General features: G+C 37.2%; 1 long non-coding RNA gene across 1 annotated transcript in view; it reads right to left on the bottom strand.

Annotated features, from left to right (window-relative positions):
* LOC148939932 (uncharacterized) overlaps window positions 1-14,895 on the bottom strand; it is a 36,444-nt gene extending 21,549 nt beyond the window's left edge. Inside the window, exon 1 of the long non-coding RNA XR_016143487.1 lies at window positions 14,731-14,895. This is a non-coding gene — a long non-coding RNA (uncharacterized LOC148939932). The remainder of the gene's footprint in view (window positions 1-14,730) is intronic.
* Between the last annotated feature and the right edge of the window lie 10,115 nt (window positions 14,896-25,010).

The raw sequence follows: 25,010 nt of genomic DNA, 5'->3' as shown, positions 1-25,010 counted from the left end.
CTGAGCGTCGTGGGGGCGGGGGGTTATCATCCTCAAAGACCTAATTTCCAAAATTTTCAACGACGTTGAACAAAATGGCTATCAAACAAGTCTAATGGGATGTGTTTGGGGGAAAGGGGGACGCGAGAGGGAGGTAAGTTGCCCTTCATTCACTTTTGACTATCTAAAGGGCACTAGCCCTTTGAATTTCCAATCGAATGAGCCCTTTTTCAAGTTTCTGCGACAAAGCTTTAAAAAAAACCTGATATGCCCCCAGGGCATAACTTATAACCCTTGCCCTGAAGACTGTGGGGGGAGTGTCCTGCTCTAAGACATAATTTCCAGAACTGTCAACTGCGTTGAGATCACTAGCCATTTCAATTTCCAATTGAATCAGCCCTTTTTGAAGCTTCGACGACAACTCTTTTCATAAAAACTCTTTCTTAATAATGTACTTTTTTAGTGTTGTTGCTCTCTTACTATCACTTTTTTGTATTGGAGATGAGATATTCATATATAGTATGTTCCGTGGTATTCAAAAACAGCAATTATTGATAATATAGCATTAGTTATAAAAATAGGAATTTAACTCCCTCGATAAAGGGTTCTGTCTTACCAATATTCAAACGGTATATACTTACAACACCTTCCCCTGCCCTTGTGGGGGGGGGTTGACACAGGAGTTTTTCTTATCTGATCTCTGAACTATTTTTAAAGAAATGACCATACGTAAAGGTGTTTTTGTTATATGATCTTTCAACTTTTTTAACAAAATGGCTACCTCAAATTTTTATCAGATGTATTTGGAGAAAAAGAGGCTTGGGGGGTCAGTTGGCCCTCGGTCACTTCTGACTCTTAAAAGGGGCACTAGAAGTCTTAATTTCCAATCGAATGAGCTCCATTTGAAGTTTGTTCTATAACCCCTACTATATGACGGGAGTCTGGGAAAAAAAATAAATGAAGAGTGGGGGGGGGCTAGCGGCCCACCGACCACTTTTAACTCTTAAAAATTGCATTAAAACTTTTAGTTTCCAATCGAATAAGCCTTCTAGGAAATTTTATACGAGATTCCCTTCCATAGCAACCATATATGCCCCCAGGCATACCTTCCAACGCTTACCCCCGGACCCTGGGCGGCTGTGTCGATACCAGAGTTTTTCATTATCCGAACTTTGAACTATTTTTAACAAAATCAAAGTCTATCTCAAAATTTTTATTTGATGAATTTAGGGCGTGGAGGAGGAGGGGGGGGGCTAGTTGCCCTCCGATCTCTTTCGAGTCTAAAAAATTGAACAAGAACTTTCAATTTCAAATCAAATTATCCCTCTTCGAAGTTTATACGAGAATCCCTTCCATAAGAACTATATATGCCCCTAGAGCATTACTCATAACGCCTGCCTCCGGGCCCTGGCGGGTTCCGTCGACACAGGAATTTTTCTTATCAGACCTTTGAACTATTTTTAATGAAATGGCTATTATAAAAAATTTATCAGATGGAATTGGGGAAAAACGGTGTGTGGGGGGGCCAGTTGCCCTCAGATATCTTTTGACTCTTAAAAATTAAACTAGAACTTTCCATTTCCAATCAAATGAGCCTCCTCTGAACTTTATATCAGCATCCCTTTCATAAGAACCATATATGCCCCCAGGACAACGCTTACAACGCTTATCCCCTGGGCTCTGGCGGGTGTTTTTGTTATCTAATTTTTGAACAATTTCCTAAACACTGGCTATCTCAAAATTTGTAGGGGACGGGTTTGGGGGAAAAAGAGCGTGGGGAAGGGGCCTAGTTTAACTCTCTTGACTCTTAAAAAGTGAACTAGAACTTTCAATTTCCAATCAAATGAGCCCACTATGAAGTTTATACGAGCATCCTTTTCATAAGAACCATACATGTCCTTAGGGCATGACTTAGAACGCCTTCATCTGTGCCCTGAGGGGTTCTATTGACACCAGATTTTTTCTTATCTGACCTTTGAACTATTTTTAACAAGATGTCTATCTCAAAACTTCCATCAGATGGGTTGGGGGATAGCTGCTCTCGGATGTCTTTTGACTATTGAAAAGTGAGCTCGAACTTTCAATATCCAATCAAAAGAGCCCTCTCTGAAGTTTATGCGAGTATCCCTTTCATACGAACAATATATGCCCCAGGGCATAACTTACAACGCCGGCCCCCGGGCCCTGGAGGGTTGTGATGACACCATAGTTTTTGTTATCTGACTTTTGAGAAATATTTAACTTAATGCCTATCTAAAAAATTTTATTGGATGCATTTGGGGGAAAAGGGGCGTGGGGGGGGGGCTAGTTGCCCTCCAATCTCTTTTGACTCGAAAAAACTTAACTAGAACTTTCAATTTCCAATCAAATGAGCCATCTCTGAATTTTTACGATTATCCCTTCAATAAGAAACATATATTCCCCAAGGGCATAACTTACAACACATGCCCTCAGGCCCTGGGGGGCTGTGTTGACCCCTGAATTTTCGTTATATGGTCTTTGAACTATTTAAAAAAGAGCTATCTCGAAGTTCTTATCGTATTGGTTTGAGGAAAAAAGGGCGCGGGGGGGGGCTTGCTGCCCTCCAATCTCTTTTGACTATTAAAAAATGAACAAGAACTTTCAATTTCCAATCAAATGATCCCTCTTTGAAGTTAATACGAGTATCCCTTCCATAAGACCCATATATGCCCCCAGGGCATAACTTACAACGTCTGCTCCTAAACAACGCTGGTGTATAACTTACAACGCTGGTGGGTTGTGTCAACACCGGACTTTTTGTTATATGATCTTTGAACTATTTATAACAAAATAGCTATCTTAAAAATTTCATCGGTTGCATTTGGTAAAAAAGGGTTTGGGGGGGGGGGCGGGAGCTGGTTACCCTCCAATATCTTTTGACGCTTAAAAAGTCAACTATAACTTTCAATTTCCAATCAAATTAGCCCTCTCTGAAGTTTATACAAGCATTCCTTCCATAAGAACCATATATGCCCCCAGGCCGTAACTTAAGACCCGTGCCCCTGAAGGCTCTGGGGGGAGTTCCCTATTCAAGAATATATGTCCCAGAGCTATCTAATGTGTTGAGCAAAATGGTTGTATCCAAATTCCGATTGGATGTGTTTTGGGAAATGGTGGGCGTGTAAGGTGTGTCAGTTGCCTTAGAATCACTTTCGACTATTAAAAAGGGAGCTAGCCATTTAAATTTCCAATCGAGCCCTTTCTGAAGTTTCTACGACAACGTTGTCTATACAAAACCTTATATGCCCCCAGGGCATAACTTACAACCCTTGCGCTGAGGGCTGTGGGGGAGTTGTCATCCTCAAAGAGCTAATTTCCAGAACTTAAAACTACGTTTAATAAAATGTCAGTCTCAAAATTTTGATTGGATATGTCTGAGAGAAAGGTGGGCGTGAGAGGGGGGTTAATTGCCTTCAAATCATTTTCGACTATGAAAAAGAGCCCTAGCTATTCCAATTTCCAGCGGAATTACCCTTTTTTGAAGATTCTACGACACGGCCTTCTATAAAAACCTTATATGCCCCCAGGGCATAACTTTAAACCCTTGCCTGGAGGGTTGTGGGGGAGTGTCCTCCTCAAAAACATATTTTCTATGTGGAAATCAGCTACGCTGAAAAAAAATGGCTATCTCAAAATTTTAATTGGATGTGTTTGGGGAAATGATGGGCGTGGCGGGGAGCTAGTTGCCCTCCAGTCACTTTCGACTATTAAAAAGGGCACTAGCCCTTTGAATTTCCAATCGAATGAGCCTGTTTTGAAGTTTCTACAACACCTTCTATAAAAACCTTATAGCGCCATTTTATTAAAAATGGCACTAGAACTCTCGATTTTCAATCGAATGAGCCCCCTTTGAAGTTCCTACGACGACTCCTTCCATATGAAGGGCCTCTGGGGAAAAAAATAATCAATAAATCATAAAACATTGGAGCCGTATGGCCTTTACTATAGGCAACGCTACAGCGTTGCCTCTGATTAATTTTATAAAATAAAATTGTTTTTAAATATATTACATCAGAAGAACAAGCTTCACCCTTTTTTCCATTAGAAAAACGTTTCATTTTACTTAACATTAGCTAGAATGAATAAAGCAACCACTGCTCTCAGTGGCTCGAAACGGGGAGGGGGGGTCAAACAGCTCCCCTGGATTCCGAAACTATGTATTTGTATATCCGTTAAAAATGCTCATTTTCTTCGTATTTCTGTAGAGAAAATAAACTAAATTGACATAAATATTGACAAAATAAACATTTTGTCTCTTAAATTTAAAAAATTATATATTTTAGTAGAGCCCCTCCCCTCCTAGGTTTGATTTAAAATGAGGATAGATTTTAATAGCTGCAATGACAAGTTAGTTTTAATTTAAACACCAGGGGATATTCACTTCGAACATGATAAGAATCTCATGATCAGAACCTCAAACATGATAAGAAAACGATTCGTAGTTAACATTTTGACAGGTTTATTTACTTGCTACACAATATATTACAAAAAATTTTCGATTATTTTGTAAGTTTGTAATAAATATTTTATAAATAATTAAATGTTCAATAATGTAAATAAAATGATTTAATTCGAATAAATAAATTGTTGTGTAAGGTTCATCTTTCATAGAAATGTTTTTTGAGAAAAAGTATAAACTTCGGACAAGTCTCTTGTTTAACTGAAGAAACGGATTGCTCTTGAGTTATTACCAATTTTTGAAGAGCTCCTTAATTGGATCTGGTTAATGCCGGCATCCTATTTTGGAGCTCGGAAATAGTTCAAATCACGGTTGCCGGGTTTCTGGCAGAATGAATAGTAGAAACTAGAAACCGGTATTGACCAAAGTATAAACATATACAGAACAAGTACTGACAAAATCTATCCTCTCCACACAAAAAAGTGACCCTTTGTCCGCGTCTCCGGAGAGGATTCCATACCTATGCGAACCTGGCGCATAAATCACAAGTTCCGTAGGTGATTATACTTGTTCCGTAAAAGCTGTATTAGATTTACTTTACTGGCTCGAAGCGGTTAATTAGTACAACATTTACCCTCTAGAGGCGCTTAGGTACGCGGGGTCACCTTTGGAGAGTTTTGACTGTACTTATTCAGTAGATGACTATACTTTGGTATTGACCAGTGTTACCAATTGGACATATTCCTATGTGCCGGGACACAATGACATAATAGGGCAAAAAAGGGACATATTTTAGAAATTTGGGATATAAAAGGGACATATTTTGCAAATGTATGAACATACAATAGAATATTTTCCAGTTGGATACATATTTTTGTAATAAAAATGTAATTTTTCACCCAAGTAGTGATAAAACTACTTATCTAGCACAAAATTTACTTAACTACTTACTTTCTACTAATTTTTTACATTTTATAGTGTATTTTTCGCAGTTGCTTACTCTTTCCCGAAGACAACTATCTGCAAATACTCTTGAAATTCTTTACGAGTTTGTATTCTTTTATCAATAAACGATTTTATTTCTCCTTTCTTTTACGCTACAGTCAAGATAATAGGCAAGCAGACACCTTTTTCGTTAACAATCGCTTCCGGTTTCCAATAGTCGGGCAAAAACATCTATCTATTTATCAAGTATTACTAACTGAAAATCAAAAGTTAACAAAAGAAAACAAATTAGATTCTTGATGATCTGGAATTAATTTTGATATCAACAGATGTACCAAAAGAATTAGCTGATTGTGCTGCATCCAAATATATAATATTCATTAAGTTTAGTGTTACCCATAAAAGCCTACGGGCCTGAAAAAATTTTCCAAATTTTCGAAAAAGGTGAAAAATACCCCCTAAAAGTCAAAGAATCATAATGGAAATCACGCCGTCAGATTCAGCGTATCAGAGAACCACACTGTAGAGGTTCCAAGCTCCTATCTAAAAAAAATATGAAATTTTGTAGTGCTTGCCAGAAGAAGAATTCACGGATTCATCTTTATTTGTCGTTGTTATTTTTTCCAGGGGTGATCGTATCGAACCAATGGTACTAGAATATCGCAAGAGGGCTCGTTCAAACGAAAATTATAAATCTAGTGTCCTTTTTAAGTGACCAAAAAATTGAAGGACAAGAAGCTCCCATCCCACGCCCTTTTTTCCTGAGTGTCGTCTGATCAAAATGTTTAGATAGCCCTTTGTTCAGTATAGTTGAAAGGTACAACAGATATGTGTTTGGAGATGATTTGATCTCTCAGAGCCTCTAGAGGAAGGGCCGCAAATTATAAAATTTGCCCATTGTTTGAATATAGTATATGTTATAGGAAAGTATACAGACATTTTCTAAGGGGGGGGCAGGAGATCTTCTGGGGACTGATTTTCTACGGGGAGAATTTCCCATTGGGATGGAAGTTTCTGGGGTTAACCTTTTCAGGGGAAATTTTACATTTGGAAAATTAGCCATAATTGGTATACAAAATTTGTGTTATTTGTCTTACTTTCTCGTTGTTGATCCCATTGTACATGTGGAGGTGCTTTGAGGGAATTGTCAGGAGGAAGTTTTCATCGGAGTTGCAATTCTCTGGGGATCTTTACGGGCGGGATTTTCCACGGAAGAAATTTTCCATGGGAAAATCATCACCAGGAGAAATTCTCCAAGGGAAATTTCTTGGGGAGAAACTTTCCAAGGGAAGGGGTTTTTTCCACACAGGGATATTTCCCAATGACCTTAAAAAGAATCAGAAACTGAATGAAAACTAGTCTTTCTTCAAATAAAAGTGTGCTAAGGAGTATTTTTCAGTCATAATTGTAAGCAAAAAATTTTCGGGGAAGAATTTTGCAGCAGGGATGGAGTTGTCCGGAGGTAATTTCCCTGTGGAAGAATTCTACATGGGAGGAACTTTATATAGTGGAATTTTTCGTGGGAAATTTTCCACAGAGGGGCCACCTAAGGTCGACACAGCTATGCATGCTCCTCCTCCATCCCCATATATTCAAAGCCTCTTTCTTTACAACCTCCCAGTAAGTTCCCATTTCCCTAGTAAAGAGTGAAATTAAAGCTTAAAATGAACAGAAATTATTCCGTATATGACATGGGCTACTCCCACCTCAATACCCCCCTCTCTGCGCTAATTTTCGGCCTTTTGTGTAATTAATTAAAATAACTTTTTCCACAAAATTAGTTTTTCAAAGAAAAGTAAAGAACTCCATTAAACAAAAAATGAGCAAAAATAAAATCAAATAATCTACCAAGCTCGAAACTACCACAAATCAACATCGATAAATAAATGAGACCAAAAACAAACAGAAAATACAATAAATAACCGAGTCAAACTCAAAGCGAGCAGAAATTAACATAAGTTGGGCGCAAAAGACCTATGGCTTCCCAAGGCCAGAACAGTGTTTGCACTTTACTGAAAAAATATAAATGTTTTTACTATTATAACTTTAATAAATCAAATAATATTAACATTTTGATTACTAAATATCAGTATATATATATTAAACTGACAATGCACATTCATTGTATTTTTTCAGTAAAGTGCAAATATTGTTCTGGCCTTGGGAAGCCCTTTGAATTCCCAATCGAATGAGCCTGTTTTGAAGTTTCTAAGACAACGCCTTCTATAAAAACCTTACATGCCCCCAGGTCATAACTTAAAACCTTTGCCCTGAGTGTTTTGGGGGAGTGTCCTCCTCAAAAACATATTGTCTATCGGGAAATCAACTATGCTGAACAAAATGGCTATCTCAAAATTTTGATTGGATGTGTTTGGGGGAATTATGGGCGTGGGGGGGGGCTAGTTGCCCTCCAATCAGTTACGACTTTTAAAAAGGTCACTAGCCCTTTGAATTTCCAATCGAATGAGCCTGTTTTGAAGTTTCTACGACAACACCTTCTATAAAACCCTTATATGCCCCCTGGGCATAACTTAAAACCCTTGCCCTGAGGGTTGTGGGGGAGTGTCCTTCTAAAAAACATATTTTCTATCTGGAAATCAACTACGTTGAACAAAATGGCTATCTCACAATTTTGATTGCAGGTGCTTGGGGGAAAGATGGGCGTGGGGAGGGACTAGTTGACCTCCAATCCCTTTCGACTATTAGAAAGGGCACTAGCCCTTCAAATTTCCAATCGAATGAGCCTTTTTTGAAATTTCTACGACAATGCCTTCTATAAAAAAAACTTATATGCCCCCAGGGCATAACTTAAAACCTTTACCCTGAGGGTTATCGGGGAGTGTCCTCCTCAAAAACACATTTTCTATCTAGAAATCAACTATGCTGAACAAAATGGATATCTCAAAAGTTTGATTGGATGTGTTTGGGGGAATGATGGGCGTGGGGGGGGGGGGCTATTTCCCCTCTAATCACTTTCGACTATTAAAAAGGGCACTAGCACTTTGAATTTCCAATCGAATGAGACTTTTTTGAAGTTTCGATGTCAAAGCCTTCGATAAAAACCTCCTCTGCCCCAAGGGTATACCTTTTATTCCAGTCTCTGTCGGTTGAAGGAGAGTTTCCTACTCTAACACTAATTTTCTATGTAAAAATCATCTATGAGGAACAAAATGGCTATCTCAAATTATGGATTGGATAAGTTTGGGAGATTGATTGCCGTGGAGAGGGCTGGCTGCACTCTAATCACTTGCGACCATTGAAAAGACAACTAGCCCTTCGACTTTCCAATCGGATGCACCTGTTTTGAAGTGTCTACGGTAATACCTTCTATAAAAACCTTGTATGCCCCCTGGGTATAACTTAAAACCCCAGCCCTAAGGGTTGTGGGGGAGTGTCCTCCTCAAAAACACAATTTCTATCTGGAAATCAATTACGCTGAACAAAATGGCTATCTCAAAATATCGATTGGATCTGTGTGGGGGAATGATTGGCGTGAGGGGGGGGGGCTAGTTGCCCTCCAATCACTTTCGACTATTAAAGAAGGCACTAGAACTCGCGATTTCCAATTTAATGAGCCCCTTTGGAAGTCTCTACGACGGCCCCTTCTATATGAAGTACCCTCTTTTAAAGAAAAAAAATAATAAACTGTACATTGTGTCAACATTGATCTTATATGCCCTCGAGGTATGACTTAAAAACCGAATGGGCGTGGGGGGGGCTAGTTGCCCTCCAATCACTTTCTACTATCAAAAAGGGCACTAGCCACTCCAATTTCCAATCGAATGAGCCCTTTTCGAAGTTTCTACGACAACTCCTTCGATACGAAGTGCCCGGGTATGGAGAAAAAAAAAAAAAAAACACATTGTGCCCACATCGTTCTTTACTTAGGCAGCGCGAGCGCGCTGCCTATGATTTTTTAAGAACGATTCTTGAAACACAAGGGCCTTGTAATTGAATCAAAACCTTTTTTAAAAATTCTTAAAAAGATTTTAGCGTGAAGAGAGGGGTATTGAAGAAGGGGCAGCTCTTCTAATAAGGAATAGTTTCTTTTTGTTTTAAGTTTTAATGTTGCTCCTTACTTTAGGTAGAGAAACCAATTTTTTCATTTAATGAATGAAAGAGTGATAAGGTTACAATTTAATTTATACTTTTGACCAAAGCACATACTGTAGAAAGGGTTGTTGTTGAAACTTTGAAAGCGGCTCGATTGTAAATTAAAACCTCTAATGCCCTTTCTAGGAGTCATAAGTGATTGGAGGGCGACAGCCTCCTCCCCCGCCCGTCATTTCCCCAAACATGTCCAATCAAAATTTTGATAATGAAATTTTATTCATCATATTTGAAAGGTCCAGTACTTATGTTTTTTGTGGATGACCACCGCCCCCCCCCCTCCGAAAAAAAAACTTTCAGGGCAATGGCTACGAGTTATGCTAGTTCCCCGTTATTAGCATATCAGATCTCTATGAAAGGGTGGGTTTATAAACTTTGGAGGGGGCTCACTGGATTGAAAATCAGAAGTTCTAGTGCCATTTTTAAGAGTCTGAAGTGACCAGAGGCAAACCAGTCACCCCCTCCACCCACGTCTTCTTTTCTTTAGATGTATTCAACAGAAATTTTAAGATGGTCATTTTGTTAAAATTGGTCCAAAGAACATATAATAATGCCATCAGCGATGACGCAACCTCTAAGACCCCTGGATAAGGGTTGTAAGTTATGTCCCTAGGGTATATAAGGTTTCATGGAATGGGTAGTCGCATAAACTTCAGATGGGACTCATTTGATAGAAATTTAAAGCCTTTCATAAGAGTCAAAAGTGATTTGAAGACAAGCCCCCCCCCCCTCCCGCGTCTATCATTTCCGAAAACCAGCATCCAATCAAAATTTGTAAACATCTATTTTGTTCAGCATTGTTGAAAGGTCTAGTAATTATGCCTTTGGGGATGTCACCCCCCTGATTGATGGGCAACTCAGCTTACCTAGCGCTCTGCAACGTCGCTTGACTCCTGTATGGGCACTGCCAGGGGGACAGGGGGGCAATAACACCACTGGAAAAGTAATTATAAGGAAACCAAAGGAAGGAAAAAAGAATAGGGATAAACCATGGCAAAAATGTGTGTTGCCCCGTTTTTGGCTGCCTGCCAATAGATTTCGATCCTTAATAAGGAAAATATAAGTTCTCATTTGTGACTGCGTGACCCCTTTATAGTTTTGCAGAACCATATTTTCTATTTGATTTGATTTGAGCAAAAAAAAATAATCAAATTCTTCATACCCTTTATAGCAATGAATGGTAAGTAAATAACGATCCTTGTCAATAGCCAAAGTATAAGAGCCTAACTTTTGATAACATTCAATCAAAGAATCAGCTTTTTATGGTGATCCTAAATATGTATTTGTTTATTAATAATTAGTGCAGTTATTAGTACGCAAGAAAGTTTGTATAATTATAGAAAACAACTTAATAAGGGCATTTTCGGAAAAAAATATGCCGTCAAGTTTTGCTTGCATTTCAAGAGTACCCATGAGCTTATATATGAAGCCACCATAATCAGAAATGTTTCGAATATCAGAAATAATCAGAAATGTGAACGGACTACTGGGAATATCTGTATTTTCCCCCTGAACGGAAACGTTTTGTGTGTTTTATTATCATTTTTTTCCCAGGAGTGATTGTATATATCTAGTAGTCAGGTTAAAAAAGATTAAATTTTCTACATTTATGAAGCATAAAGGTTTCAAATATATTAGGTTTTGGTATTCAAAATTAAATTAAAAATATTGAACAAAAAATTTTATTTGATTTTCTTCATCTTAGTTTTAATGTTTTACTTTGAACAAACTATTTTGATAATGAGTTACTTTTTATAAATACTGAGTAGTCTAAAGGGATTAAATATTTAGGTGTTTGATAACCAAGTTCAATACTTTCAATATTGTTAAAAATTGTCCGTCCAACACTTCGGCGTTGTTTAACAGAACTAAGGAGCTTGTTCATTAAAATATAGTTTGAGAGTTTGTCCATTGAAATGTAGTTTTTTATGCATCTTGAAGGAAGATGCATAAAAAAGTACTTTTTTTTTATGTATCTCATTTCGTAGGAAGATGAGCCTTAAACGGCGTTCACAAGCGTGTCTAGCTAGAATCTCATGTCTAGACACGTGTCTAGCCAAAATTCAATGCCTAGGCAAAGACCGTTCACAATTAAAATTCGGCGCTTAGATAGACACGGTAGACAAGGCACTTGGTAGACATTGAGTTCTAGACTCTAGAACTCAATGTCTAGGATTTTCGATTACAGCCAATCAGAATGTTTCAAGTGCACTATTTTCATCATATATGTTTACATTATAAAACTGAAATTAAATTTTGGTTTTCTCATTAATCATTTTTTTCATTTTAGGCAAATATGCAATACCAGATATAATAGTAAAGCACGCCAAGGCAATTGTTTCGTTTATCTCATCCATTATCTTGTGACAGTAAAAATAAGGATTACAATTTGTAAAATTTTTTCCGCATAAGCTCTCTTGATTGGCTAGAAATGACAATTTGAAACTAAATTTGTAGTTTTAGCTAAGCACCGAATTTTACTTGTGAACGGTCGTTGCCTAGACATTGGATTCTGGCTAGACACGTCTCTAGACATGGGATTCTAGCTAGACACGCTTGTGAATGCTGCTTTAAGCTCCCACAAGTAGTTTTTACTGTTTACATGCTTTTATAACTTTTGTGCTTTCGAACCAGGGTTGCCACCATCAGTAGGATTTTATTAGATCTAGTAAAAAAAAAAATCTAGTAAATTTAGAGAATCTAGTAAATTTCCCGAAATCTAGTAAAAAGTCAGGATTTATAGTAAACAAAACTTTTTTTTCATTTTCTATGAATTCAGGGAAAAAAATTATCGTAAACACATGACAATTTACAATTTTTGCCTGTCTGTTTTACAATTTACAATTTTGCTTGTCTTTCTCAGTGGCAGACAAGCAGTCACCTATTTTCATAAACAGATACTTCACTTCCGGCGTCTAAAGGTCGACAAAATCAGCTTTATGTGTATCAAATCTTACCAACTAAAAATGAAGCTATAATGACACTTGGATTTGTGATGATTGGGAATCTATTGGAATCAAAACAAAAGTCAACCACCCAAGGTGATTAGGTGAATCTCCTCAGTTTGAAAATTTTTATTGAGGAAAAAGGAGCCTGCTGAGAGAAATTAAAAGTAAGTAGAAATATAACAGAAACCTACAAGTTCAAAAATCCTTTTTTGGATATATATATATATATATATATATATATATATATATATATATATATATATATATATATATATATATATATATATATATATATATATATATATATATATATATATATATATATATATATATAGAAGAAATGTAACAGAAACCTACAAGTTCAAAATCCTTTTTTGGATATATATATATATATATATATATATATATATATATATATATATATATATATATATATATATATATATATATATATATATATATATCCAAAAAAGGATTTTTGAACTTGTAAGTTTCTGGAATTTTAAAACAAACATAAACATACTGGAATTTTAAAACATACTATGAAAACGAAAGAAAAGAGGAAAAGAGAAAAAAAAAAGAAAAAAGGAAAAAAGATTGTGAAAACCGTATTGATTATCCGCCTATAGTAAAAATCGATGCGTGATGGTGCGCGTGGGCGCACGCGCAAAAATTTTTTTTTTAGCATTTAGTAAAAACAGATGCGATCTAGTAAATTTTTCCTCTCCGATTTAGTAAATTCTTCCAGTTCAGGGTGGCAACCCTGTTTCGAACTAGTTCATTCTGTATGAATGTACTAAATGAATCTTTTTCGTTTTCATTATATTCGATGTTAACTGACCAGTTTGAAAAAAGTTTTCAAGTCGTAAAAAACTAGTTTCTGAAATATACGGACATAATTTGGCTGAAAAGGACACATTTTTGGATGCTCAAGGGACATATTCATTGACCGAAATGTTGGTAACTCTGGTGCCCAGCCCTTTGGATGGGGTGGTGGTAAAGTTCAAATTTACCTCTATAGTCAGAATTGCATCCTGAATCCAAATTTAATATTAATTTGGGTATAAATTCAGAATTCTGGCCTCTCATAAGGAGACATGTTAAGAAAACAATTTATACTTTAAAATATGTTTAATGATCCTAGTTAACATATTATCGAAGGGGAGAACCTTTATCATCAAGTCTTTCCTCTAAAAATCCTTTTTCCAACTTAAAAGAAAAAGTTTCCAATTGGCCTCCATGCTAAAATGAAATTTGAAATTGCCGCTATAATAAGTTGTATATAAGTTGTATAATAAGTATGATCTTCGCGATACAAATTCTCGAGTGTGTACTAGCTAACAAGGAAGTATGAAAAATAACCGTAGGAATCTTAAGATCACGGGGAGAGAGGGTTCAAAAGCCTCTTTCCTGTGAGTGCCTCACTGGCCTCTCCCTTTGTCTATTTGCCTTTTTAAGAGTCATTTGTTATAAATATAAAACTTCCACAGGCAACTTAAGCAAGTCAAAGACACATGGTTTGGATACATACCGTACATACCTTTATAAGAATATCATCAGAAATATGCTAGAAAAATTTAAAACGTTTAGTTGAAGCACGTTTTTTCATTATAAAGTCTCCTGTCAACCGAGTTTTGACCAAAACTAGCTTTCTATCAATTTCGAAACATCTCTCTAAAGTGCTGCAACCTCTCTCAAAAGCTGAAAAAAAAATCACAAGGAAAGCCTTTAATGAGCCTTTCCATTTTTGACTGATTAGCATCATCTATGAGGAAAAAAGAAATTGTACATCCTGCATTGGCAGTTAGCCAGTGAAATTTCACTATTGCCAAGTTTATCCATTAAGAGCCTCTAAGTGAGTAAACTTTCTAAAATGATTGATTAAGTACAAAATGACTTGGAAGAGGCAAGTCAACCATGAAAACCAATTCTTACTTTAGAAAAAGGAAGTGAGTTCATTATTTTGAACATGGTTGGGTCTTAACCCTGTATAATTAGAAACATATCTGAAGAGAGTTCCGCTTCACCACTCACTCAGGTAATATTTAGGGGGAAATAAAGCTATATACCAACGTGAATACTTATCAAAATGAGAGACGCTAATATTTCTTTTTTTTTTTCCCCACTATTTTAGTAAAATGTTCCCAAGTATTTAACAAGTTTTCTTCTACTTTCCAAAACAGTATGGAACTTTTGATGAAAGGAATTATGAAAATTAACCAAAACATGGGGGGAAACCGCCGCAAATAAAGTGCAAAATTAAGTTTTACGTCATCAAGTTCGCCAACTTGGAACTTGTCACTAACCGCTTTATTGAAAATAGCTTACCAGTAAATCCTGCTGGGCATCGACAAGCAAAGGTATTGACTGGATAAATAGGTCTAAATGGAACTGTATCACTTGCTATAAAATATGAAGCATTTCCAAATTTCAGCACTGAGACGCAATCTTCATAGTTCAGGCATGGCTCCCTAACGCAGAGCGTATCGTCAAATGGAAGTATCTAAAAATAACAGTCAATGAAGGTTACACAAAGTGGTGGCCGGTGTTTACACCCCCCCCCCCCGGCGAATACCCCTCCCGGAAAATACCCCTCCGGAAAATACCCCCCTGAAAAATAGCCCCCCCCGGAAAACACCCCCTCCCCGGAAAATAACCCCCACAGAAAATACCCCCGCGGAAAATACCCCCCATGGAAAATACCCCCCGCGGAAAATACCCCCCCCCCAAAAAAAAAAAAAAATTAATACCTCCCGTGGAAAATAAGGCTTTCCAAGTTTGAGAATTTTATTTGAGTTTTATTTTTTTAATTTCCGTAGGGGGATGGAATTTTGGAACTTGTGCATTATGCGCCACTCACTCAAGTTTAAGCTGTGTAAAATTCGAGAACACACCGCTTTTTTTTGTTAGTTTCTTCGTTACTTTAGAAATAAATTTGCGCTATAGATTTGCAAATTAGGGGGCGGGGTCAAGCATAACGGGTCTGCATGATAAATGTGTTTGTTACAGTTATTCTGCATATTAGATAGATAGACAAATAAGTGTATTTTAAAGCCAAATATACGGCCATGAACACAGTAAAATAGCATAAATGAATATAGTGAATGGGGAGGGGGGGTGTTTAACCCCCAAAAAATGCCCTCCCATTTTTTTATTTACGTAGGGGGATGGAATTTTGGTACTTCTGTATTATGCGCCACGCACTCAAGTTTACGCTGTGTAAAATTCGGGAACACACCGTTTTTTTTTTTTGTTAGTTTCTTCATTACTTTAGAAAAAAAATTGCGCTATAGATTTGAACATTAGGGAGGGGGTAAGCATAACGGGTCTGCATGCAAAATGTGTTTGGTACAATTATTCTGCATATTAGATAGATGGACAAATAAGTGTATTTTAAAGCCAAATATACGGCCATAAACACAGTAAAATAACATAAATGATTATAGTGAATGGGGGGGGGGGGATTTTTAACCCCCCAAAAATGCCCTCCTCACGAAAAATACCCCCTCCTTCGGAAAGTAACCCCCGCGAAAAATACCCCCTCCTTGGAAAATACCCTCGTGAAAAATAGCCTCCCCCCTGTGGAAAATAAGGTTTCTAAATTTGAAACTTTTATTTGAGTTTTTTTTACAGTTTTAGTCAGTTCTTTTTTTTATAGTTGAAGTCAGAAAATAATTCTTTCTCGGTATATGGCCACTTCTATTTAATAGGCTTTTTAGTTTTCAGTTTGTCTTTATTGGTTGTAGGCTTTATTTTCATAGTGAGTGTCTTGCTATTTGTGGTGGTGGGCCTTCCCTATTACTTTTGATTTGGAAATTAAGCCGGATAATGTGTATTTTGTTAAATAATACGTATATACATTGTCAAACAAACGGAACCAAGAGTACTTTCAGCGTCACCTCCACGCGGCAGGGAAGCGGTAACAGGGTGAAGTTAGATATGACTATTAGGGTAAGAAAATAATAATCAAAGTAGGGATCTATTTCAGATATAAGCATTCTGGACCCAAAGTTCTTATTTCTATATTATTTCCAAATGGGTTCCACCAGTTAACAATATTGTAGTTTTATTAATATCCAACTCCACTCTGGCTAAGTACGCTTAATCTATTTATCTGTAAACTCAAAGCTATAAAAAGAGCTGACGCATTTGTAGTATTCTTAATTTAAGTATTTTGGGATTTGATGGGCGTGGTGGGGGGGGGGGGGGTGTGGTTGCCCTCCAGTCACTTTCGACTATTTGAAACGGCACTAGATCTTTCAATTTCCTTGGCAACTAGGCCCCCTCCCACGTCACTTTTCCCCAAAATCGTCCAATCAAAATTTAGAGATAGCTTATCGACAACTATGTCTTTGGAGATAAAATGACCCCCTACATCACCTGGGGAAAGGTTTTTATGTTATAAAAATCGCCCTTTGTTTTATTTGTTATTGGGAAGTATGCATACATTTTTCGGGTGGGGAGCGGAGGACGAATTTTCTGCTGGGAGAATTTTAAATAGTTTCCAGGAGATGAAATTTTAAGAAGAAATTTTACGCTGGGTGAATTTGCAAGAATTCATATACGAAATTTCTTTATATTTCTTGCTTTCTCTTTCCCATTTTAATTTTACGCGTGGGGATGTTAAGGGTAATTGTCCAGGGTAAATCTTCGCCAGGATTGAATTGTCCAGAGGATATTTCTATGGGGAGGGGTATTTTTCGTGGGGGAGGGCATTTTTTGAGGGGGGGGGGGTTAAACACAAACACACCCCATTCACTATATTCATTTATGTTATTTTACTGTGTTCATGGCCGAGTATTTGGCTTTAAAATACACTTATTCGTCTATCTATCTAATATGCAGAATAATTGTACCAAACATATTTTGCATGCAGACCCGTTATGCTTACCCCCCTCCCCCTAATGTGCAAATCCATAGCGCAAATTTATTTTTAAAGTAACGAAGAAACTAACCAAAAAAAAAAACGGTGTGTTCACGAATTTTACACAGCGTAAACTTGAGTGAGTGGCACATAATACACAAGTACCAAAATTCCATCCCCTTAGGGAAATAAAAAAACTCAAATAAAATTCTTAAATTTGGAAAGCCTTATTTTCCACGTGGGGTATTTTTCGCGGCGGGGGGGTATTTTCCAGGGTGGTATTTTCCTCGGGGGGGGGGGGTATTTTCCGGGGGGTATTTTCCGCGGGGGGGGGGGGTTATTCCCCTAGAACCACACGAAGTACCCTCATTGTCAACAGCAATGACTGTTGAAAACGATCAGAAGATATACATCTAGTAGCAGAGCAAGGTTTTGAATCTTCATCTTGATTCTTGAGCCAGAATGTAGCTTGTACTTTACTGAAAAAAAAGTGAAATGAAATTACTGAAAAAAATCTGCATTTTCAGTTTAATATACATATGCTGATATTTATTCCTTCAAATCTTAATTGATGGAATCTTTTCAGCAAAGCACAAATTACATTCTGGCTTTTAGAAAGTCAGAGTTTAGGGGTGTAGAACCCTGCTCATATTAATATCTGCTTGTTTTGAGTTCGAGTCTGTTGTTTATTTTAATTTCAGTTTGTTTTGGGTTTCATTTATTTATTGATACTGATTTGTTGTAGTTTTATGCGTGGTAGAGTGTTTGATTCTATTTTTGTTCATTTTTGTTTAATGGAGTTCTTTACTGTTTTTTTTTTTAAACTTGTTTTGTGTAAAAAGTTTTTTTAATTGATTTTTGTTCGTTTTATGTTTACATTGTCTTTTTCATGGAGAAAGACCGAGCCTCTTCTAAAGTTAAACAACCATCTATTCCATAAAAACCTTAAATAACCTCTGGGCCTAGCTTACAACCCTTGCCCTAATCTCTGGAGATTGTTTCAACCCCTAAGGCCTTGTTATATGATATTTAAACCATTTTGGATAGAATAACTATCTCGAAATTTCTATTAGATGCATTTCGGGACAATACGACGTGTGCGTGTGTGGTTGTGTGTGTGTTTGTGGGGGGGGGGTTAGCTGCCCTCAATTTCCAATCGAATGAGCCCTTTTTGAAATTTTTACGACAATGCTTTCTATAAAAACATTATATCCCCCCCCAGGGTTAACTTACAACCTTAACCCTGAGGGCTGTGGGGGGAGTGTCATCCTAAAAGACCTTTTGATTGTATGTGTTTGGGGAAATGGTGGGCGTGAGAGGGGGTTAGTTGCCCTCCAATCATTTTCAACTATTAAAAAGGGCACTAGCCATTTCAATTTGCAATTGAATAAGCCCTTTTTCAAGTTTCTACGCAAACGCTTTCTATAAAAACCTTATATGTCCCCAGGGCATAATTTACCGCCCTTGCCCTGAGGGCTGTGGGGGCGGGGGGTTATCATCCTCAGAGACCTAATTTCCAAAACTTTCAACGACGTTGAACAAAATGGCTATCTAAAAATTCTAATGGGATGTGTTTGGGGGAAAGGGGGCCGTGAGAGGGGGGTAAATTGCCCTCCAATCACTTTTGACTATTAAAAGGGCACTAGCCATTTGAATTTCCAATCGAATGAGCCCTTTTTCAAGTTTCTGTGACAAAGCTTTAAAAAAACTGATATGCCCCCAGGGCATAAATTATAACCCTTGCCCTGAAGACTGTGGGGGAGTTTCCTGCTCTAAGACATAATTTCCTGAACTTTCAACAGCGTTGAGATCACTAGCCATTTCAATTTCCAATTGAATCAGCCCTTTTTGAAGCTTCTACGACAACTCTTTTCATAAAAACTCTTTCTTAATAATGTACTTTTTTAGTGTTGTTGCTCTCTTACTATCACTTTTTTGTAGTGGAGACGAGATATTCATATATAGTATGAATACATACATACCACAAACAAGAGTTTGGGTATGACCTCCTTCTCTCACTGTAAAAGTCTAAAACTTACTGCGTCATTGGTGCTTTACTGAAAACCAATTATATTACAAATATTTTCTTTTGTACTTAATATTGAAAATAAAAATTAAAATTATAGTAACATTTTGAACCGATGAGCTTTCAGCAATTAATATCATTATACATAAAATATTCAGTTTAATTTATTAGCTCTTTTTAAAGTTGTTAAAGACGAATATAGTTTCCCTACAGACAAGTGTTTGGATACTGCCTCCTTTCCTAACTGTAAATAAAAACCAAAAGCCTACTGCGTCATTGGCGCTTAACTGAAAATGGATTATATTACAAATATTTTCTTTTCCAGTTCTTACAGTATTGAAAATAAAAATACAATTGCAGTGAAATAAATTCTTGAACTGATTGATCTTTCAATATTTAATATCATTATTCATCAAATATTCAATTTGATGTTGTTCGTACGCGTACTTTCCAAGACTGTTCAAGGCGCATATAGTTTTCAGTAATGCGCCAATGACGCTGTAGGTCTTAGACTTTTACATTGAGAGAAGGAGGTCATACCTAGACTATTGTCTATGGTAAATTTTGTTCATTTTATGCTTGATTTGCATATTCAGTTTAAGTTTCACTCGTTTTAAGATTTATTTTTATTTTTGCATTCGTATCTATTTTATGTTTGTTTGCATTAATTGTTTATTTAATTTCTCTTCGTTTTAAGTTTCATTTATACTTCAATAGGAATTTTTTTTTTTTCATTTTAAGCTTGATTCTCATATTCAATCTAAGCATTACTCGCTTTAAGATCTATTTATTCATTTATATTATTACTTGTTGAATGTTTTTGCTATGATTCCTAATTTAATTTCTGTTCGTTTTGGGTTTCATTTGTTCCTTAGTAGTAATTTCTGGTCGTTTTGAGTTTGAAGTTTAAAAGATATTTTCATCTGTTGAGGATAAGCTTAAAATGGCATTTACTTTTCTTTGAAAACTTATTTTTCGGAAAGTTTCTATTAATTAATTTTCGTTCGTTTTTGATTGCAAAAAATTACAAGTTTTTAAAAATTCCTTATTTCAAAATCAAACTTTAAAAAAAAATAAAATACTCATCAAAGTAACAAAACTAATATCAAAGTAACAATATCAAAGGGAAAAAATGGGTTTGTGTCAACCTCGGAGTTTTTATTATCTGATGTTTGAACTATTTTTAACAAAATTGCTATCTCAAAATTTTTATCGGATGGATTTGGGGAAAAGGGCCCTGGGAGACTAGATTAAGCTTCGGTCTCTTTTGACTCTTTAAAAGTGAACTAGAACTTTCTATTTTCAATCAAATGAGCCCTCTCTGGCGTTTATACGAGTATCCCTTCTATAAGAACCATATATATCCCCAGAGTAAAACTTACAACGCCTATCCCTGGGCCCTGGGGGGTTGTGTCGACCCTGGAGTTTTAATATCAGATGGTTGAGATATTTTTAACAAAATGGTCACATGAAATTTTTATCCGATGGGTTTATCCATCCGATACGCCCAAAGGCGTGGAGGGCGGGAGGGGCTAGTTGCCCTCTGATCTTTTTACACTCTGACAAAATGAACTGAAACTTTTAGTTTCCATTCAAATGAACCCTCTCTGAAGTTTATACGAGCATACCTTCCATAAGAACAATATATGCCCCCCGAGCAATACTTACAACGCCGTCCCCCGCCCTTGTGGGGGGGGGGGTTGACACAGGAGTTTTTCTTATCTGATCTTTGAACTATTTTTAACGAAATGACCATACGTAAAGGTGTTTTTGTTATATGATCTTTCAACTTTTTTAACAAAATGGCTACCTCAAATTTTTTATCAGATGTATTTGGAGAAAAAGGGCTTTGGGGGCCAGTTGCCCTCTGATCACTTTTGACTCTTAAAAAGGGCACTAGGATTCTTGATTTCCAATTGAATGAGCCCCCTATGAAGTTTATACGACGACCCCTTCTATATGAAGTGCCTCTGGGAAAAAAATAAATGGAGAGAGGGGGGAGGCTAGCGGCCCACCAACCACTTATGACTCTCAAAAAGTGAATTACAACTTTCAATTTCCAATCGAATGAGCCTTCTAGGAAATTTTATACGAGATTCCCTTCCATAGCAACCATATATGCCCCCAGGCATACCTTCCAACGCTTACCCCCGGACCCTGGGCGGCTGTGTCGATACCAGAGTTTTTCATTATCCGAACTTTGAACTATTTTTAACAAAATCAAAGTCTATCTCAAAATTTTTATCTGATGCATTTAGGGCGTGGAGGAGGAGGGGGGGGGGCTAGTTGCCCTCCGATATCTTTTGACTCTTAAAAAGGGAACAATAACTTTCAATTTCCAAACAAATGAGCCCTCTCCGAAGTTTATGCGAGCATCGCTTCCATATAAGAACTATATATGCCCCTAGAGCATTACTCATAACGCCTGCCTCCGGGCCCTGGCGGGTTCCGTCGACACAGGAATTTTTCTTATCTGACCATTGAACTATTTTTAATGAAATGGCTATTATAAAAAATTTATCAGATGGAATTGGGGAAAAAGGGTGTGTGGGGGGGCAAGTTGCCCTCAGATATCTTTTGACTCTTAAAAACTGAACTAGAACTTTCAATTTCCAATCAAATGAGCCCCCTCTGAAGTTTATACGAACATCCCTTTCATAAGAAGCATATACGCCCCCAGGACAACACTTATAACGCCTATCCCCTCGACTTTGGGGGTTTTTTCGATATCGAAATTTTCAAAAATATCCAAGAAAATTGCTATCTCAAAGTTTTCAGGGGATGGGTTTGGGGAAAAAAGAGCGTTGGGGGGATAGTTTAACTCTCCTGCCTCTTAAAAAGTGAACTAGAACTTTCAATTTCCAATCAAATGAGACCTCTATGAAGTTTATACGAGCATCCCTTTCATAAGAAACATACATGTCCTTAGGGCATGACTTAGAACGCCTTCATCTGTGCCCTGAGGGGTTCTATTGACACCAGATTTTTTCTTATCTGACCTTTGAACTATTTTTAACAAGATGTCTATCTCAAAACTTCCATCAGATGGGTTGGGGGATAGCTGCTCTCGGATGTCTTTTGACTATTGAAAAGTGAGCTCGAACTTTCAATATCCAATCAAATGAGCCCTCTCTGAAGTTTATGCGAGTATACCTTTCATACGAACAATATATGCCCCAGGGCATAACTTACAACGCTGGCCCCCGGGCCCTGGAGGGTTGTGATGACACCATAGTTTTTGTTATCTGACTTTTGAGAAATATTTAACTTAATGCCTATCTCAAAATATTTATTGTATGCATTTGGGGGAAAAGGGGTGTGGGGGGGGGCTAGTTGCCCTCCAATCTCTTTTGACTCTAGAAAACTGAACTAGAACTTCCAATTTCCAATCAAATGAGCCATCTCTGAATTTTTACGATTATCCCTTCAATAAGAACCATATATTCCCCAAGGGCATAACTTACAACACATGCCCTCAGGCCCTGGGGGGCTGTGTTGACCCCTGAATTTTTGTTATATGTTCTTTGAACTATTTAAAAAAAAGCTATCTCAAAGTACTTATCGGATGGGTTTGAGGAAAAAGGGGGGGGGGGGGGGGGGGGGTTAGGTGCCCTCGAATCTCTTTTGACTCTTAAAAATTGAACTAGAAATTTCAATTCCCAATCAAATGATCCCTCTTTGAAGTTAGTACGAGCATCCCTTCCGTAAGACCCATATAGCCTATGCCCCCAGGGCATAACTTACAACGTCTGCTCCTAAACAACGCTGGTGTATAACTTACAACGCTGGTGGGTTGTGTCAACACCGGAATTTTTGTTATATGATCTTTGAACTATTTATAACAAAATAGCTATCTTAAAAATTTCTATCGGTTGCATTTGGTAAAAAAGGGTTTGGGGGGGGGGGAGGGGGGGAGCTGGTTACCCTCCAATATCTTTTGACGCTTAAAAAGTCAACTATAACTTTCAATTTCCAATCAAATTAGCCCTCTCTGAAGTTTATACAAGTATTCCTTCCATAAGAACCATATATGCCTCCAGGGTATAACTTATAACCCTTGCCCCTGAAGACTGTGGGAGAGTGTCATGCTCAAACTTATAATTCCCATAACTTTTAACAGCGTTGAACAAAATGGCTAAATCAACATTTCGATTGGACGTGTCTTGGGAAACAGTGAGCGTGGAAGGTGTGTAAGTTATCTTTAAATCATTTTTGAGTATTAAAAGGGGAACTCGCCATTTAAATTTCCAAACGAATGAGCCCTTTCTGAAGTTTCTATGACAACGTTATCTATAAAAAACCTTAGCTTCCTACATTGCGTAGCCTACCCTCCTTGCCAAAACGATTGCGGAGAAGTTTCCATCCTCAAGGAGCTAAGTTCAACGCATCCAAACCCTGTTTATCAAAACGACTATCCTTATCTCAGTACCAGATAGGTTCGAAAGACAAATTGACACGAGAGGGGGGTTAATTGCCTCCAATTACTGTCGACTATGAAAAGGGTTACTAGCTCTTTTCATTTCCAATCGAATGAGCATTTTTTGAAGTTTTTACGACAAGGCCTTCTATAAAAACCTTATATGCCCCCAGGGCATAACTTAAAACCCTTGCCCTAAGGGTTGTGGGGGATTGTCCTCCTTAAAAACATATTATCTATCTGAAAATCAACTACGCTGAAAAAAATGGCTATCTCCAAATTTTGATTCAATGTGTTAGGGGGACTGATGAGCGTGGGGAGGGCTAGTTGCCCTCCATTTACTTTTTACTATTAAAAAGCGCACTATCCCTTTGAATTTCCAATTGAATGAGCCTTTTTTGAAGTTTCTACGACAACACCTTCTATAAAAACCTTAAATGCCCCCAGGGCATAACTTTAAACCCTTGCCTGGAGGGTTGTGGGGGAGTGTCCTCCTCAAAAACATATTTTCTATGTGGAAATCAGCTACGCTGAAAAAAATGGCTATCTCAAAATTTTAATTGGATGTGTTTGGGGAAATGATGGGCTAGGCGGGGAGCTAGTTGCCCTCCAGTCACTTTCGACTATTAAAAAGGGCACTAGCCCTTTGAATTTCCAATCGAATGAGCCTGTTTTGAAGTTTCTACAACACCTTCTATAAAAACCTTATAGCGCCATTTTATTAAAAATGGCACTAGAACTCTCGATTTTCAATCGTATGAGCCCCCTTTGAAGTTCTTACGGCGACTCCTTCCACATGAAGGGCCTCTGGGGAAAAAAATAATCAATAAATCATAAAACATTGGAGCCGTATGGTCTTTACTATAGGCAACGCTACAGCGTTGCCTCTGATTAATTTTATAAAATCAAAGTGTTTTCAAATAAATTCCATCAGAAGAACATGCTTCGCCCTTTTTTCCATTAGAAAAACGTTTTATTTTACTTTAAAATTAGCTAGAATGAATGAAGCAACCACTGCTCTCAGTGGCTCGAAAAGGGGAGGGGGGTCTAACAGCTCCCCTAGATTCCGAAACTATGTATTTGTAAATCCGTTAAAAATGTTCATTTTCTTCGTATTTCTGTAGAGAAAATAAACTAAATTGACATAAATATTGACAAAACAAACATTTTGTCTCTTAAATTTTAAAAATTATATATTTTAGTAGAGCCCCTCCCCTCCTAGGTTTGATTTAAAATGAGGATAGATTTTAATAGCTGCAATGACAAGTTAGTTTTAATTTAAACACCAGGGGATATTCACT

This window comes from Artemia sp. Qi Xiang Cuo, chromosome 20 (genome assembly GCF_049724085.1).
Source record: "Artemia sp. Qi Xiang Cuo chromosome 20, ASM4972408v1, whole genome shotgun sequence".
Classification (NCBI taxonomy): Eukaryota; Metazoa; Arthropoda; class Branchiopoda; order Anostraca; family Artemiidae; genus Artemia; species Artemia sp. Qi Xiang Cuo.
Note: the sequence above shows the minus strand (reverse complement) of the source record. Positions and strands in the feature narration are given on the sequence as shown.